The 19,461-nt window shown below is 40.6% G+C and overlaps 1 protein-coding gene across 4 annotated transcripts in view; it reads left to right on the forward strand.

Annotated features, from left to right (window-relative positions):
• Window positions 1–7,557: 7,557 nt before the first annotated feature.
• PRRC2C (proline rich coiled-coil 2C) overlaps window positions 7,558–19,461 on the forward strand; it is an 82,199-nt gene continuing 70,295 nt past the window's right edge. For 3 of the 4 annotated variants that reach the window (XM_019647931.1, XM_019647948.1, XM_019647956.1), the window contains exon 1: window positions 7,558–7,843. The gene's annotated coding sequence lies outside the window, so the exon portion shown is untranslated. The remainder of the gene's footprint in view (window positions 7,844–19,461) is intronic. The other variant, XM_019647938.1, reaches the window with a different exon arrangement.

Here is a 19,461-nt window from a genome sequence, read left to right on the forward strand (position 1 = left end):
CACTGGCCCTCATATGTGGGATCTGAACCGGACCCTCTGGCGTCCCAAGCCAGTTCTTAACCATCACGCCACTCGGCCGGCCCTATCATAGGTTCTTAATAAGTATTTTTTGGAGGAAAAACACAAATATAGCATATATTAAGTTAAATGTCCCATATTAAAAATAAAAGCAAGTAACACCAATTTATGATATATGTCATGACACTTATAAATAACAAATAGACAGTTGGAGAAATGCATTCAGATTTCCCATTCCATTCATGCTCTGTGATCTGCTTAGAGAAAAAGGCCAAATCTTCCCCTGTCATTAAGTCACTTCTGTGACCCAATAAAGTTCTATACAAGGCTTACATGCAAGATGGACACTAATTCTTTAAAGCAAAATTCCCCTTTAAGGTGATTTAAGGGAAATTCCTCCTCATACAAGATGACAACAGTTAGTTATGACCTGTTAACAAGGCCCTTCATCCTAATAAGCCCTTAGAGCCTCAGCTGTACCAGGGCCTGCTCTGGAGTCCACTCTCCAAATCAGTAATCTAGTTACTTAAGTATCAGATGGACCAAATTACTGAGGATTTATTACTTAAGGATTTTAGGCAGTATTTCCTGAGTCATGGGAATTATCAAAACCACGATAGTCGCTTGCGAACTGGGATGATGCATCACCATAGTAGCTTCTGAAAGTTGAACAGGTGTGTCCTGGTCACCGGTCACCTAACAGGTGGCACTATTTTAGTAATCATTACAATGATTAAAACTTTACAATTGAAAGTTTCCAATAGGTGATACTGAATATTGAAATGAAGAGAATTTCATTTCACTATAATTTACCCAGGCTGTTAAATACATTGAGAAGCCTTTTCTCAGTCATCTTTCAGTCACTATTTCTCTTCTCTCTTCTTCCTAGCAAGGCTCTGCACTATAAAGTTAACAATGGTCCCCTCCCTAGAGTACTATGCTACTAATTCCCATTTGAAGCAATTATCTCACTGAGACTCAGTGACTCAATGAAATATTTCTGAAATAACTGTTTCATTAACCCCAGCAGAAATCAGAGTGGAGAATACAAAAAAAAAACAAAATCTGAACCATGGACTACTGATATTCTGTAACACATGAAATTCTCTTTTTCATCCGAAGTCTAGAAGTTATCCAAAAATAACCCTGTCCCAATGCCATAAAAAAAAAAAGTACTACCAACCTTATGCTTCTTAATTACTAATGGAGCATTAAAAAATGTAAAACTGGGTGGTTTCATTTATACATTGTATATGTACTTGGTTGGGCAGCAAAAAAATAAAAACTACCTTATACCCCAAGAATTGCTACAGGCAGGGGCGGTTGGTTAGCTCAGGTGGTTAGAACACAGGGTTCATAACACCAAGGTTGCCGGTTCGATCCCCGCATTGGCCACTGAGATGCACCCTCCACAACTAGATTGAAACAACTACTTGAATTGGAGCTGATGGGTCCTGGAAAAACACACTGTTCCCCAATTTAAAAAAAATATATATATATCTTAAATTTTAAAAAAAAAGAAAAAAGAAAAAAGAACAACCAAAGTTACAGGTCATTATTGAATGCTGTACTTATATCCATCAGCAATATCTCAAGTTTCTATTTTGTGGCCTAAACAGTTAAGAAACCACCTATTCTGTATCCTCACCACCTGGCTACTTTCCTCTGTCGCCTTTTCTGCTCTGCATTCCTTAGACCCACCCCCGTTCCCGTACTCTTTGACCTTTATTATTACTCACTTCCTGTCTGGGGTGAGCTTCCAGCCTAGACAGAACCAGCAATGAGCGAGCGAGTCTGTCTCCTCCACCTTCTCGCTCTCCCCCTCCCTTCTTCCCAGGGCTCTCAGACATTGCTTATTAAGGAAGCCACACCCCCTTGACTCGGGTCCACCGGCTCCAGGATTTTAGTGTGTCCTCTCAGCTGAGAAACTTCTGGGTGGATAGTAAACCTCATTAACATGCGACCTGTGATCAATGCGTACCACTTTCAGCCAAAAGGTGCCTTTTATTCCATTATAAAAAAGGGTTTCCTGAGCCACTTTATAATAGACTGAACAATAACAGAAATATTTACCTTACTTTACATATATTTTATATATAACACATATAAAGTTTAGTTAGCCTATATACTCTCTTATAAGTAGACCAAAGTTATTTTTCAAAGCACTGGCAATCTTTTTTTTCTCTTTATTAGCATGGTTACAATAACTGTTGACATTCATAAAATAAGATTACACTTTCATACAGTACTTGGGTATTACGGTTTTCATTGCATCAGGCCTACAGTGTTTCACAGTTTTACTAAATATGATTTTCTGGACCACTGGTGAGAAGAAACCAAAATGGTCACGTGCACATAAACCTATTAATAAAGCATGATCCCTTCATCGGTTCTTTTATTTTTCAGGTAGGTATCCCCAGCTTTTTGAAAGTTCACATTACTTCACGTAGCTTTTACAAAAGACCCACATTAGTACCTGTTTTTGACTAAATAAATCCGAAGAGGATGTTTGCCTTGAAGAAAAAAGGCGAAAGTGAAAATGGTGTTCTGCATTTGTTTGGCAGCAAGCGGTCTAAAGGCAGCGCACACCTGAGCAGCGAGAGAAGGCCCCGCCCAGCTCCCTCCCTGGGGATCAGCACCTGGCTGCCAGGGTTTGAACTGTGTCTATGAGCAGCTGTGCTTTATCTCCCTTTATTTTGTGCATCCGTTAGCAAGATGTGTCCTAAGGTATCAGAAAAGACCACGAAAGCTGGTAAGGGTGTTAGCTTAGTGTAAAACTGGACGTAATTAAGCATATTTGGTATTATTTAGTAGGTTTTTCTCGGGATCTGGGAACCCTCAAGATTGTTTCCATATAAATGAATGGGAATTGCTTCTTCACTTTACCCATTTTGGCTTATGAAAGGTTTCACAGGAACACTTTAATTTCGGATATTGGGGAAACCTATATCCCATAAATCTTCAGTGCTTACAGGTTTATTGAATCAATCCCAAAACGAGAAGGGTGGAAATTCAATAAAACCATTAACTGATAAGGATGGGCAATCACAAAGGAAATAGGCCATATTATTTGGAGAATCCATTTGTTTTCAATAAGAAATTAGTTTGCCTGATTTTATACCACCAATTGACAATTTAATAATTTTACTCTAAAATTGTTGTTTAAAAAGCAGAACTGGAAAGTGAGGACAAGTTTTCATTCAATCTGTCAGGAAAACATTTTTGTTATGACAAATTTATTTATACTGAAGGAGTATTAGGAGAGGTGTAAATAATCCAAAACAAAGTAAATTTTAAAAGAATATTATTTGGCCTTGGACATTGTACCAATACCTGAAGATTTCAGCCCGATTTCCCCTGAAATATGGCAAATAAGACTGCTCTTTGAGAGCCTAACTTTAAGATCACACACAATGGATAAGAGGACAAATAAACAAAGTCACCTTTAAAATAAAAACCGGCCTGACTTGACTGTAACTTGATTTTTATTGAAAGAATATTGCTAAGAGGTCCGGGTAGCCATGGAAACAGAGAAAGGCTCACAGAAGGGCACTTTCAGGCCAGTGCCCACCCAACTGCTGTCAAGGAGACAAGGAGCCAAATCAACAACACAGCAGGACGTCCCTCCAGTACTGGAGATCCGTGTAGAAAGCTGAAGCCATTGGAAATCGGGCATTTCTCTCTTTGGGACAAAAGCATCCTGTCCTGGAGAAAGATGGATCAAGAACAGTCTATGCACAGAACTCCACGTGTTCTGAATCTGTGCTCATCCAGCAACCGGCTGATGCTGCCTTCGGTTTCCTGAGTAGGTTTGTCTACATAGAAAACGCACTGGCTTGGTGGGCTTCAGGCACATACATTACAGTTCTTGGAAATTAATAAATGAATATTCTGGTTATAGATGTCAGTCTCATGACATTGGTTAATGTGAGCTCATTGGAGCTTATTACCATTACCAGACCCTAGAGGAAAATTGACCAAAGTAATGCTTTTGTGTGCTCTTGAGGGCGTCTGCAGGACTTCCCCTGGGCAATGACCCCATGGCAGCTTTTCCATTTCAAAAGACCCTGGATACGGTCTAAAGCACAGGAGCAAGTGCCTGGACTTGACTTCTCTGCATTGTTTTACTTATTCTAACATTGTGACGGTGACAACTCCATGAACACAGCAGTGGGGAAGACAGCTGAGACCAGGAGACGAGGCAGGAATCCTCAGATTCAAAATATACCATAGAGCATTCATAACGTGGACACAAGCTACCATTTACTATACATCCACCCTGTTTCACACACGGTATTGTCTTCGTTTAACCCCTCACCTCTCTACATCACACTTGCCTGGTCAGACCCAGCATGGCGGACACCTGACGGTCTGTCTTCTCCGCAGCTGTAACGAGGCTGGACGCTGCTGGAGAAATCATATAAACCAACTGAATGGCACAGCTTACATCCATGATCACGAACTTCCAGAGTGCTCTCCGCAGAGCATGTCGGGCCTGCACGATTCCTTACAGTAGGTTCACTTTTTGACGCTGAGACAACTTTTGGATCTTTTTTCGCCTCAAACTCCAACTAAGCCCTCTTAGCACATTGCCTTGCCCCTACTTCTGTGAGAAAATAGAAGCCATGGATGGGACTTCCCTTATGTCCCCACCATCAAATTATCCATCGTCATTAGAGTTGCGCCTACTTCTCCTTCAAAGGTGAACCCTGCATCAGTGTCCCAGACCCAGCCCTTCAGAACTGCCCATGAGCTTGACTCCTTTAGTTCTCCTTCTCTCTACTCCAGGGTTGCTCCCCACCTCCTTCTTCTGTATCATTCCCATCATCACACGAACACGACCTACCGTCTCCTGTACTTTCAAGTGTCTCTCTTCACGCCACATTCCCTCCAGCTACTCCAGAGTTCAATCTCTGGAAAGAAGCGCTTACCTGTCGCCTCCACTCTCTCAACATCTATCTCCTTTTCGGCTCACTACCATAGGGCACTCTGCCCTCACTGCTCCGTCAAAACTTCTGGTAAAAGGTACCAGGGACCTGCAGGTGGCCAAGTACGATGGGCACTGCTGGCTCTTTCTTCCTATGACTTGACCTCTCAGCAGCACTTGACAGAGTTGATGGCTCACCCCTTCTTGTCATACTCTCCTCTCCTGGCCTTTGTGACATCACCATCTGTGGATTCTCCTCACTGTTTTGTGCTGGATCCTCCACCAAACGGCTAAAGATTCTTGCTCCTGGGGGCTGTTGTTTTTTTTCTTCTTTCTCAACCCTCTCTCGGAGAGATCTTATTTCTACCTGCTGTTTTAAACACACGTCTATGAAACTTACATGTGAAACACATGTCTATAGAGCCCAAATCTCTATCTCCAACCCCAGCCTCTCCTCTGAGCTCTAGACATGCATGTCAACAGTGTACTTAATCTACACTTGGACAGCCCACGAACATCTCAAATTTCACATGGTCAAAATTTAATTTTTCCCAAGTTTTTTTTTTTTTTTTTTTAAGCTGAGCCATCCTGCTACCTGTTGGCAGCTCAGCGGCTGCTCAGCTCGGGCTGGACTCGAACCACTGTTGCTCAGAGCTCAAACTCTTGAGCGAGCTCTTAACCAACTGAGCCACTCGGCCGGCCCTCCAAGTTTTTTTAATGTTTAACTTTTATTGCCCTACCAACCAATCCATTTTCCTTTTCTCCCCCACATCCCCACAGTCTTTATAAATGTCACTGTCATCCACCTGGTGGTTCAAGCTGTAATCTACAAGTTGTCACTGATTCTAGTCTTTTCTTCACACACCCCCCCTCTCCCCCCATTTAGAAGTGATCATCTGACACAAGCAAGTATATTCTAGGTCCAAACTATTATATGTACCAAACCTGTGTACTTCTCTGCATCTCCACTGTCTCTATCCTAGTCCAGGCTACTGTGATTCTTCGCTACTGCAATTACTTCATTACTACCTAGTGGGGCTCCTGGCTTCCGTTCTTACCTCCCTCCAACCCATTCTACACACTTGCTCTCAGTAGTTGTGGTGAGACCCTTAAAATGTAAAATCAAATCAGCGCCCCCCACCCCCTTCTTAAAACTCTCTGATCGTGTTTTACTGCACCTAGAAGACATTCTGAACTTATCGTAGCCTCCTCGGCCCCTCCGTACCTGTCTCTCCTTCTAGTCTCATCCTGTGCCACTCTATCTCTTGACTAAGTTCCAGACATACTCCTCTCCTAGTCCCTAGAGCACTCCAAACCCTTTCCCAAAGCAGCGCATCTGTCATTGCAGATCACTTGGCTCAGAGCACTTGTTCACCTGCTCTTCACATAGCTGCTTCTTGTTATTGTTGAGGTCCTGCTTTAAATGGCCCCTTCTCAGAAAGGAACTCACTGACCACCGTATGTAAAGTAAATTCCTCCTGCCCTTCCTCCTGGTTATTCTTTTATCTTGATATCCTGTTTATTTCCTTCATGTCATGTATCCACATCTGTTATTTGACCTGAATCACTACACTGTTTCATTAAGGAGCAAGGTCTTAACTGTTCTTTACCTTCGTATCCCAGGATCTAGCACAGATAGTAGGTGCTCAATAAATATTTTGTGTGTGAATAACACAAATGTGAGAAGTAGGTATTATTATCTCCATTTTACAAGTGAGAAAACTGAATCTGAGGGAACTTACAAATAACTTACCCATACTCCATAGCAATTAATTAGCAGAACTTGTATTCATACCTGTTCTTGTTTATTCTAAAGCCCTCAAAATTTGTAAAGCTTTTGAATCTTAAATAAACACAGTGCGGTATATATATACATTACACACACACCATATGTATATATATATATATATGCATATACTATATATGTATGCACACATTTATCATCTTTCTCATAACATTTTTATGACTCACAATTTTTCATTACATATTACAATCTTTTCTGATTATATAATCTGGGAATTATAGAAAGGCATACATGAAATATTTTTTTAAATTCTGATTGCTGTAAGATAACTGTTGTTAACATGTTTACAATGAACATTTCAGAGCACATTTTTGAGTTTTTTTTCTATGAATATGCGTGCGTGTGTGTGTGTGTGTGTGTGTGTATGGTCGTTAAATATTATTCTGAACTTAATGGCTTCAAAATATTACATAATACAGATGTTTCATAATGCATTTATCTATATCTTTATCAACGGGCAGGTTTGGGTATTATGAATATTGTATATGTACATTTCTGGAAAATATCAAGATATTGCCAAATATCAAGGTTAAAGATTATGCATAGTTTAATTCTGACACACACTGCCAAACTGTTGTGAACCAATTTACACACCTATCCACCCAATACAAGAGTCCTCGCTTCCGTGAGGCGTATCAACCTGGAATCGTGGTCTAGTCCAGAGGTCCTGGAGAGATTTGCAGGCTAAATCTTTACCCGTAGCGAGAACTCTGGTTGCAGGAACTCCCTCCGTCCAGCAGGTGGCAACGTCGCTTTCCGCCGGGGCTGCACCGCCACGAAGGCGTCACGTGACCCGGCCGTCTCTGCGCCGGAGGGCGGTCTTTGCGGAGACTTGCCCTACGTACGCCGCGGCATGACGTAATACGTAGGGGCTGGCTAGCCGCCATCTTGCTTCTTTTTCTCGCTCGCTCTCACCGTCTCGGGAAGCAGCGAAAGTGCTTTGGCGGTTTGTCCGTCCGCAGCTGCGGCTTCTCCCAGTCCGGTGGCCCTTCAGCCGCCCCCACCCTTGGCCTCCTCTCCCCCTTTCCTCGGATCAGGGTTCGGCGGAGACCCTCGAAGTGCGCGCACACACACTCAGCCTGACACCCTGGCCGGTAAGGAAAGAAGCGAGGGCGGAGGAGCCGCGAGCACAGCGGGCCCCATCGTGGCGGGCGGGCGTGGGAGCGCCCCCGACCCTCGCTCCCGGGGACGGAGGAGCCGCGGGGAGAGGGCCTGGGGCCCGGGCATCCCCTTCCTTCTCTTCGATGACCACCATCTCTGTGTCCGGGGAAGCCTCGGCCTCCTGCTCGGGGAGCGGGAAGCCGCGCTCAGACCCGCCCCATGTGGTCTGCAGCGGGAGTTCCGGACCCGGCGGTCTCTCCCACCCAGACCCCGGCTCGGGCCCCGCGGGGGTTTGCGCGTTTTGCGGGGGAAGCCAAAGGGAGTTTCCATCCCACCGGATAGGCGGGCGCGCGGTCTCTCGCTTTCCCCCCCCCCTAGCGTGGGCGATGCGTCCCCCAAACAACTCCAGGGCTCATCGAGGGCCTGTACTTGCCTTGCTCTCCCCCGTGTGTAGAGAGGCTGGAATTTGCAAGGAGCCGTGTGTGTGTGTGTGGTGGGGGCGGTGGGGGCCCGGGTTAAAGACCTGACTCGGTGAGAGGCTCTTTGGGGGAATCGGGAGCAGTCCTACTTCCGCTAGGGACGTGCTGCCCCAACTCCAGCGGAGGGTTCGGGTTGTCGCTCGCACCCTAGGCCTCTGCATCCCTTGGCCTGCGTGGTCCGTCCCAGCCTGCAGCTCGCTGCGAGATAGCAGTAGCGTTACCGGTGTGACCGCCGAGGCTCCCCCACCCCGCTTAGGACTAAAAGAAAAGGGCATGGTTGGGGGAGGGCCCCAATAGGGAACACGGATAAATTTTCCCTTTGCCCGAGAGGAATGCGTCTAATTTCCCTTAAAGAGGTGTACATTTGTTTTAACTTGATTGGAGTTTTTTTTTTGTTTGTTTTTTGTTTTGAGGTTTTCCGACATGCCTGCTGTTTGCTGGCTCCTAAAGCTACCCGGATTTCCGCATTGGCCGATCTTCAGCTTAGGTTCATATTATAGATTCATATACCTCGCTAGGGTACTTGGAATTGGACAGTAGGCGGCCGTGCTCTAAGATTTCATTTGGAATGCACTAGAAGAAACGGGGTTCTTAGATTAAGTGCTCGATAGCTCACTCCTGCAAATGAAAACGATAGGGTGATACTTAAGCGCCCACCAAAACCTACCTCCTTGCATTTGTTAAAAAAGTAGATTTAACCTCCTCTGTTGGTAATTAAGATGCTGCTTTTGACTGGAGCCATTTTTAGGTGTGTGTCACAGATGCACTGCAGCATCTTTTCTGGCCCACCTCAAATGCACTGATCACCTAAAAAAGAAAAAATTAGGAATAGATTGAATTTGAGTTTTGTCTTTAGCATATAGTCAAATAATAATTCTCTTTTTTTATAATGGGATCGTCAGAACATGGACTTTTTAGTTTTATTTTTATATTTTGGTCTGATGAGCTTACATATGTGGCTGTTCTCCCTCCATCGTTTGTTGACCTTTTTTCTATGCACGGAGCACAGTAATAAGCCCTTTACACACATTACCTTTTTAAATCTTAACAGCAAGTCTTTGAGGAAGGTGCTATTATTATCACCCCCATTTTACAGATGAGGAAATGAAATCTGAGAGATTGAAGCAGTTTGACCAAGGTCACACGGCAGTTATTGGTGGTGCTGTATAGATTCAAACCTAGGCTGTCTAAACCCAAAAGGGATGCTCTAAGCCATCCAACTGCCTCCCTTTTCTTTGTAATTTTATAAACTGTGGAAACTAAATAAGATACAACATTATTAACCTAATTTCTCCCACTTAATTTCAGCATAGAAACATTGTTGCATGTGAAGGTTAAAGTGTTGCCAGATGTAAAAAGATGGTTTGTAGCTGCTTTGGGGCTGGGGTAGACGCTAATTTTTGTACCGTTTTCTATTTAAAGGCTGGTGGAGTAAAATTAACTCTACAGTATGCCAGATACAATTTTTAAATTTTGAGGTCTGGCCTAAATTATTCATACAATATTTCCTCATCTGTAAAATGGAGATGGTGGTAATACTAATAGTACTTCCCTGGAAGGCTTGCTGTAGGAGTAACAAAGATAACATGTAGAGGGTTTGTTACTGTGCTCAGTACATAATACATGTCAACTATTAGTAGAGGGAAAAGGGCAGAATATGGGTAGAAGAAAATCCTCTCTTCCAAGCAGTAAGTAATATGTATATTCTCAACATGGAGTATATATTCTTTCGAAATTTAAGAAATAGTTTTTATTTTTCCTTTTTCAAAAATACTTATTTTTTTTTCCACACTTTTGTACTGGATTTTGTTTCCTAAAGATTTCTTCTCCATGCTGTACACACCGAGTAACCCTGGGACCAGTATATTACACTCAGATGAAATACAAAAGTTCTGGCTCAATCCAGCCCCTGCCTCCCTCCTATTCCAACTCCATCCCACCATCCTTACTGGTAAAATGTCTTTGAAGATCACTCTGTTACGTCTCCCTCTCCCTCCCAGTGGTTTCCTTTCACCTCCCAAAAACTGTTTCAGTTTGTAAGACAGCTGAGTAACTTGTTTTTCAGATGCTGTTTATACTATATTTGTGTAAGACTAGGATTGATCATTGATAAAATGTTGCACAGATTGGTACAGAACCCTATTCTCCAGTTATCCAAAAGTTGTGTCTGACTGAGTTATGACTAATGTACTTCCAGTAAATCGAGACTTGTCATCTTATAAATAGGGTAACACAATGAAAGCTTATCTCAGTCTATGTTTGCTGCTGCTTAGAAGTTTTGAGAATTAGTTTTCTGAGTCACAACAGCATTTTAAATTTCTCAATAATGCTATTGATGCATCATCAATCAGGACATCTTTGTGGGTAAAGTATTCTCTAGAGAGGGTAATTTTAGTAAATTTTCTATTGGCTGTTTTTTACCAACCTCCAGAAAGGTTAAATATATACTGATCTGTTTGCTAGCTGTATTTCTAGTTGGTATTTTGCTCTAGATTAACAGAATGCCAATCATGTTTTTGGGCCTGTGTGTGCACGTATTTGCTGGCAAATCAGATCAAACAAGGGCTATTACTGAGTTTCAACACTTGTCTTGTTGGCAGACAAAAATTTTGATGTGGTTAGCACATACCTAGAGTCTGAACACTAGGCACATGCTAACCATACAGCAATAAAGTTACTGTCATGTAATGTGATGTGCTCACCCCTATGCGGTGCTGCTGGGTGCTCTGAATTAAGGGGGCTGGTTGTGGGGGCAATATAGTCAGCATTTGTGGAGCCTCTCTAGGATTAAAAACAAACACTATTGGGTATTGTTTACATAGCATATTATCTACTAACTTTCTACTTGTTTGTATTCCGACATTAGTCTCTTTTTCTGTGTCCCCATCACCTTGTATGGTTGGCATGTACCTAGAGTTTATTACAGATTGTCGAATGGATGAGATTAGGAAACACAGAATAGACCTACAGCTAAGGTTCAACTCACGAATATGTTAGGGGAGCAAAAGAATACCCTCTCATTGTCCCCCTTTATTCACCTATTTGAGGTGTCAGCTTTCAAATAGTTTGTGTTTGTGTATTATGCATTCTGAGATTTATTTGCATCAGATTTTCCTTTAATTTTTAGATTCCTTCGACAAACATTAAAAATTCTTTTAATTTTGTAAGGCCAAATGAATCAGAGGAGTATGGCTTTTGGGTCTGACTGCCAAGATGTTCACAGTCTTAAGGAATAATAATAAACGTTACTGTGAGATATATATATATATATATATTCATACCAGAAGATAAAAATAAAGATATGCAAACAGTAAAGGAAATTTGGGGCAGAAAACCCACATATGGAAAATTGCCTGTAGCACAGATTCAGTACCCAGTTGATGACAAGTGAAGGCGTGATGGCCAGGAGAGATCAAGAATAATTGCAATTATTACTATTCATTGAGCACTTACTATGCAAGGCACTGAGCTAAGAACATTTTGTAGATTACTTCTTTCAATCCATGCAGTAATCCTAGGAGGTGGATAATTTTATCCCTACTATACAACTAGAAAACTGGGATTTAAAGAGATTTAAGTAATTTGTTCAAAATTACTTAGCTAGTAAGTGGGATTCAAATCATTGACCCAGAGCCTGAGTGCTTAACTTCTATACTATGTGGATTTCCCAGGGGCCAGTATTTCCCAAAGAAGTCATTCATGAGTTTTGCTTTATCTTCAAAACATCTGTTCATATTTTTTTAACTATCTTTTAATTAAGTGAATTTAAAAGAAAAATGTACATGATTATTTGGTTTTACAGTTTTTCCTCAACCTGTTTTAAAATAAACATTTTAAATATTCCTCTGTGGACCACTTAAAATCATCTACTATACCATCAGGAGTGTTTTGGAACAAAACTGCTCAGAAGTCACTGCTGGATGGGATCAGGCAGCAGTTGGAATTAACGAAGGCCAGAAGCAATGAAAGCATAGAACGGGCTAGATTTATCAAACAGGAAATGGCAGCGTTACAGGAATAGAGATATAAATTAGAGCCTGAACTGCATAATTGGGACAAACATTTCCATGATGAACTGCAAAGTGGAGTGGGTTTATTTACACAGAAATGTAACAGGATGTTTAAGACAATCGATGGCCAGAAAAGGAGAGCGAGGAGGAATAAGTGAAGAAGGAAAGCACTGTAGAAATCAGGGTGGAAGAGAATGAGCTTAAAAATGGGATTAGAGCCAAATGTAGCAGAAGTTCAGAATCATATATGAGAAGTGGCTTTTGAATTTGGCTGAGAGATCCTTCGTGACCCTAAAAGAATTTAGGCCAAGTCATGAGGATGAAAGGTTAAGCAGGAGGACCAAGTAGTGAGACCTCTGGATTTTAGGTGTGTTGAATATTCAAAATGAGCTCTGGACTAGGACTTTTTAAAGCCTTTGTTTAGTCCTTTTGTTACTTTGTGCCAGCTGTTAGTTAACTTTGGGGACAGTGGCTTGGCTTCTTCAGGTTTCAAATATACTCCTCTGAAATAAGGGTACCTGTTTCCCTTGTCAGAGCATTGTTGCAAACACCACATTAAATGTATTTCCATGCATCTTTTGAATTTACTATTCTTTGATATCACATGAGTCTTGAACATATTGAAAAGAGAAAAGAAAACCATGAAAAATATAAAGTTAAAAGCAGAGAATAGATTCCCTATAAATTTGGAAGATTCCCCCCTCCCCCCCACCCCCAAATAAATCTTGAGTCTGCAAAAAGAGATGGATGCATATGTGGTTGGAGAAGGGGTGTCTAGCGAAGTTAATTGCTCTTTCGTCCGCCCTCTTTCCTAATGAATAATCTGAAAGTGCAGGGCTGCTCTGTATGGTTGTGCACTTTGTGCACTGCACAAAGATGCCAGTCAAGGAGGTAGCAAAGACTGAAGTCCAGCATATGCTCTGCTGCAGAGTCCTGGGCCCTCGCCAGGCCTCTGGGGGAAATTGCGCCTCCACTTCTCTGCTCTCTCCCAAGGCATCAGCCCCAAATTTAGAGAAGTGAGTACCTGTGTCTTTCCAGCAGGGTATGTTCTTGCTCAAAAGCCCTGTGGAGGCCAGTGGATTCTCTGACAGGCTCCTTAAGGAGACATATTAAGGATACATTTAGAAATACATCCGAAACAATTGGGAGGAACAAAAAGCTTAGGACTTTTTCCTACGATTGGTTAAACAGTTGGGCAAGTTACAGCATTCCAGGTCATCCAATGCTATTTTAAAGATTATTAAATATTTCTAGTAACTGGGAAACAATATATTAAATGCCATATATTGTCAAATTTTAAAGAGCAGAGGGAAATTTAATCTTCAAAGAGCCACTTTATAATTTTTTCAGTTCCAATTAAAATTTAAGTTTTTGGCAATATGGCTAGTGTAACTTGGCCTGTATTTTAAGTAATTGTTTTTAATGTTAGGTTTAAGTTTTGTAGATCTTAATTGAAGAAGCACAATATGGGAGGTATAGAATTGCTTCTGAAAGTTAGGAAAATGGAACAAATGGAGGAATTTTACTTTAAAAACAGGATAAAAAGTGACTGAAATGAGGCTTTTGTAAGAAGTGGAGGTTGGTTATATTGCTGTATGAGTTTTTAAATTTAGATACGAAAAAGTGGATATTTTGCTGTACAGTTCTGTGAGTTTTAATATGTATGGATTCATATAGCCCACACCACAATTAGGATACAAAATGTAAAAAGATGAACTACCTCCCAGTTGTGGAAACAGAGTGTCTGCCAGTTTGGAGGTAGAGCAAGTCCCTCTCCTGCTGAAGAAAGAACTTGAATGAGGATTAAAAAGTCAAAAATAGCCTACATGTTGATTGCCTGATTTCCTGACCAGAAAAAAAAAAATTGTGTACTTAGATTATGACATTTGGAAGCATGCAAAGAATGAGAGTGGAAAGTAGGAGAAAGAAAGAGACAGGTAGGTTTACATGTCTCATGACAAACATTTGAATGGCAGAGAAATAGAGCCAGTGCTTGTGGGGGGAGGGGGAGGATGCTAACCAATTCTCGGCACTTATAAATTTAAACTTAAAAGTCCAACCTTAAAGGTGCCCTTCAGTTATATGATGTCAGTGAACATCTTGAAGAGAATGCTTCACTTTTTCTCCCATAACATCCAGCATTCTTGCCTTGCACAAAATAAAAGTTGACTAAGAAGCTACTATTTAAGCTTTGGCTTTTATTTGTAATGTATAGGTTTTGAAAATGTTAACCATTTATTAAGTTTTTATTCTTAATAAGTGCCAGACACTATTCTAAGATCTTTATACACATGTTGTTAATGAACTCTCACAACAGGCAAGAAGATACAGCCCACAGATGAGGAAATAAACATTCAGAATTATGTTTAATCACTAGGGAAATGCTTATGTCACAATTATGCTATAAAAACACCTAGCTATAATACTAAGTAGTAGAGATGAGGTTTAAACTGAATCAGCTTTAAGAGAATTGTGTAATATGAACAGTTTTAAAATCCTCTAAGTTGTCAAAAAGTGTGCTCTGGCAATCACCGCAAGTAAATGACAGGCACACAGCTTTATTTTGCTAGAACAGTAATTTGTACTGTAGCACAGAAGGTTTGATAGCTACATTTCTTTTTTGATTGTTAAGGCTTGCTTCTGCCTCAAACTCAGTTGAAATGTTTCAGTACCTAACAGCCTGAGCCCTCTACCATTCTGATTAAAACTCCAACAGATTTATTTGTATTACACTTTTTTTTTAAATGACAATTTTTAGTGCTTTTACTGTAGTGTGCTATTACTGGAAGCATTCAACATATGGTGATATTCTTAGCTTTACTATTATAGCAGCAAATGTGATCTAAAAAAATTTATGTCACTAACGTTAGAATTACTGAGTGATTTATTAACAATTAAGAGATGGAAGTGACCAGCTCAACCTCTTACCCAAAGCAAGAATTACCTTTAAAACATTTCTGACAAAGGTGTGGCTTGCTTTTGCTTGAACGCACCTGGTGACCAGGACACTATAGTCAACCTTTAACATTCACATCGTAAGATCTTCCAAATTTCCAAACACCATGATAGTAGTCAAACCTCATCCCTTCCTCTTTACTTCAGTCATCTGCCCTAGGATTTGGCTTTCTTTTCAGAGTTTTTGTTTTGTTTTTTACAAAGAAATAACTTCACATAAGTTATGGATGGTATCTCTGAAAAGGAAAACAAAGCCTGGGGGGCGGGGGGAAAGGGGGAGTACAGCAGGAGAGGGAGGAAGGGAGGAAGGTCTAAGTTTATTTCCTAGAAGCCCCCTTTTCTCAGGGACCTCATGGCACTGGGTGCGAGTTTTGTGGCTCCGCAAAATTACAAATCACTTCATTCACAGCTCTTTGAGGGTATGTGACAAATTGTGAAAACAGAATGCTGTGTTTTAAGGTAACTTGTTTCCACCTATGGGTAAACTCAACAGTTGGGAAGGTTTTTGTTTGTATCCAGTTTAGTTTGTTTTTAATATCTGTTTTCATGAAGCTGAGACTTGAGCACAGTACTTTAAGCAGTGTGAAAAACACACAATTCAGTGGAACTTTTACAATTCCAGATCTGTGTATTAGATTTCTACTAAAGTAGCAATTTTTATAAAGCAGTGCTGTCAATATTAGCTGTTACTGGCTCTCTTGTTTCATATGAATAGGCTGGTCTGTATTTTTTTTTTTTTTGGTATGGTCTGTATTCTTTATGGAATTTGGGTTTTGAACTAGAACTATATAGCTATTTATTTTTTTCAATTTGATTCTCCCTAGCATTCCAAGACCTTTTTAAATCTTAACAAAGTCATTGAATGCACTGTTCCTCTTTCAGATGTATATATCATAGGTGTTATCTACTTTCCAGGTCTGTATCCAAGTTTTTGACAAAACACTTTGAAGAGCACAGGGTCCAATATATTAGTTACTCAGGCCACATGACTTTCTATTGACCACATTCTCTAAGTATAAAATAATTTCAACCTCAGGTATTCTATAATTCTCATTTGTGTTGTATTTAAGGGAGAGTGTATAAAGACTAGTACTTTGATTAATTAATGTGTTTAAAATCAAGTTGGGGGTAGTTAATTCAAAAGTAAACTTCTTAGGAAGTTTATACTTTGTGAATACTGAGTGGCCTGGAATTCATAGGAGTGTGGTAAATACCTTGCCTTTTTTTTTTTTTTTTTTAAGCTGAGCCATCCTGCCACCTGTTGGCAGCTCAGCGGCTGCTCAGCTCGGGCTGGACTTGAACCGCTGTTGCTCAGAGCTCAAACTCTTGAGCGAGCTCTTAACCAACTGAGCCACTCGGCCCGCCCTTACCTTGCCTTTTTTATTTTAAATGGCAAATTTAGTTAAAGTTTGAGTGATAAACGAAATGTTATTTTCTGGGGTTCATACATCAGTCCTCCCTGTTTGTCAGCTTTGGCTACCAGGAGAAAATCTCAGACAAGGTGATTTAGACAACAGAAATGTATTTATCACAGTTCTGGAGGCTGGAAGTCCAAGGTCACAATGGCTTGCTGGAGGCCGCCTTCTCTCTGTGCTCTCAGACTGCAGAGAGGTCTGGTGTCTCTTGCTCTTAATAAGAGCTCTCATCCCCATTTGAGGAAGCCCTACCCTCTCATCCTGTCACCTAAATCTAATTATCCTCCCAAAGCCTTATCTTCCAAAACCATCCATCACATGGGGAATTAAAGCTTCAACACAGGAATTTGAGAGGGACACAATTTAGTAAATAGCACCCCCCTTTTTTACAATCTGTAGTGCATTGATTCTTACTCTTTTTAATTATTATACTTCAAAATGACATTTCTATAACAGATGAAATTCTTTTGTCAAGAGGTATTAGTGTTTTGTGGCTATAATTTTTTATCCTTGATATTTTACTCTTTTGTAACATAATAAGTTTTGGTAATAAAGACTTGAATCATTTTTAGAATCCCTTAACTTCAAATGACATGTTATTTACTATTATATGTTTTAAAGTTTGATGTTTATCTCTTCTAGAATGAAAATTGAATTCTGATTTTCATGTGGTTTTTATCTTGGGCACTGGCTTTGGTGTCCAGCCTGGGTTTGATCTTGGCCCCATCACTTCTCGCTGTATGAGTTTGGGGCAAGTTGTTTTCCTTTTCTAAGGTTGCTCCTTCGTTGGTAGTTTTGGTGACTTGGGCTTTCAGCTCTTATTCCCAATCCAGTATTTTTATATTATACCACATCTCTAGAGCTCAGATTAAAAATAAATTGGCTTCAAGAGGTGTTACTAAATTAGAGTGTATAGAACTTGGAGTCCTCTTTATGTTAGAAGTGGGAGAAATAAATATCAAAGATCACTCAGGGTTTTAAATGTAGAGGTCAGGGAAATGGTTCTGTGAAGCTCAGGAAAGGAATGTGTTGGGGAGAGCACACGAGCTTTTGTGGTAAATTTTTTCTTTTGGAATAACTTTAGTCTTACAGAAAAGTTGTAAGAATAGTGCAAAGAATTCCTATATTCCCTAACTGTTAATAGTTACCATGTTTGTTTTATTCTGTGTGTCCATGTACACAGGCACATGCACTCAGTCCCCCACGGTGTGTGTGCTTAACTTTTAATGTTGACTAAACCGTGTCATCACCTGAAACCTTAAATTCACATCACAAGCTCCTCTGTCTCCCATTTTCTCACTCAGATAGTATATTTTTCTCCTGTTGTACTTGTTAAACGAATAAAGCAATCCGCAGTAAGCTTGATTTAAGAAACATTCAGTGACTACTGTTGTTAGACCCTTTTTTAGCCTTATTGAAGTGGCCTGTCCCTCCTGCTCTCCTCATGCCCTTCCATCTTCTCTCCTTCACTCTCTGCCTTGGGCTTGCAGAAGGTGTTACTCTGACCAGGTCGGGGCCCTATCCTCGTCTCCCTAGCTTTCCTTTACACCTGTCTGCACCACTCAATTCCTGTTCGTTCCAGCTGCCGTGTGCTCCCCACCGCTCCCCACGCCTGGATGTGGTGCTGGGCATTGAGGCAAGTCTTCCAGCTGCACAGACTGGGGAGCGCTTGATCCCTGGACCCCAGCTTCCACTGGGGTGTCAGTGCTGCTTCTCAGTGCCTCCTTTTCCTACCTCGCAGTTCTTTGCAAACCTTTTCCAGCCTCCTCAGATTTCCAAACTGTTATCTCCACTCAGTGCACGAAGACAGTATGTCTTTTTCGTTTGTTCCTAGTAGCGCCTGATAATATAGGCACTGGGTAAGGTTTGCTTGAGTGAATGGGGGAATCAAACATTTTGAGTTCATAGTTTGTCAGAAAATTTAAGTTGTTTTGGTCTATAGACAGTTAAAAACATACGTCTGAAGATTGTAGCATGAAGGAAAATTTGGGGAACTATCCTTACTGAAGCAGTGAACAGTGGATGAGATGGTGAAAGGAGCCCACATAGAGAAGAGCGAGCTGGCAAGAGATGGCAGAGCGGATTAGCATTGTAGAGGGACAGAAACAGAGACTGACAGCTGTCACTCAGCGGAAACCAGAGGATGGTTTACAAAGAAGCGATTTACTTTTTATATTCGTATGTGACACCTGACTATTACTAATTACTTAGTAGACATGGTTCCTTGTTCAGTAAAACATCTGTGGCATGTGTATAGTCAGCTCATCTGTAAATGTTAGTTTCTTTTTAATGTTTTAAATCAGTGGGACATTGTTTGTACTGTATTTTCCAGAGGAACTAAACTCACACCATACGAATAATGAGGAAAAAGAGGTAAGTAAACAGAGCCTGGATACTTAGAAGCCCATCGAGTCCAGAAATATAATTGTCATTTAGTTGCATTTAGCATATTGGATATTTGTGAAAGTATTTTTTTTCCAAATATACTGCATTTTTTATATCACTTAAAATAATATTTCAGTATTGAATACCTTTAAAATCCTTTTGTGATGGTAACCTTAGACTTATAATTTTTAAGCCTGAATGAATTTTAGAGATCATAGCTTAATGAATAATATTTGCTTTAAAAACATGGGCTTTTTTTTTTTTTTTTTTTTTTTTCATCTTAACTTTTTTTTTCTTTTTCCTTTTTTTTTTGGCCAAAAATACTTGTTTACAAGGTACTTGTTCAGAATCTGGCAAATACATATGC

Source organism: Hipposideros armiger, unplaced genomic scaffold (assembly GCF_001890085.2).
Source record: "Hipposideros armiger isolate ML-2016 unplaced genomic scaffold, ASM189008v1 scaffold_6, whole genome shotgun sequence".
Classification (NCBI taxonomy): domain Eukaryota; kingdom Metazoa; phylum Chordata; class Mammalia; order Chiroptera; family Hipposideridae; genus Hipposideros; species Hipposideros armiger.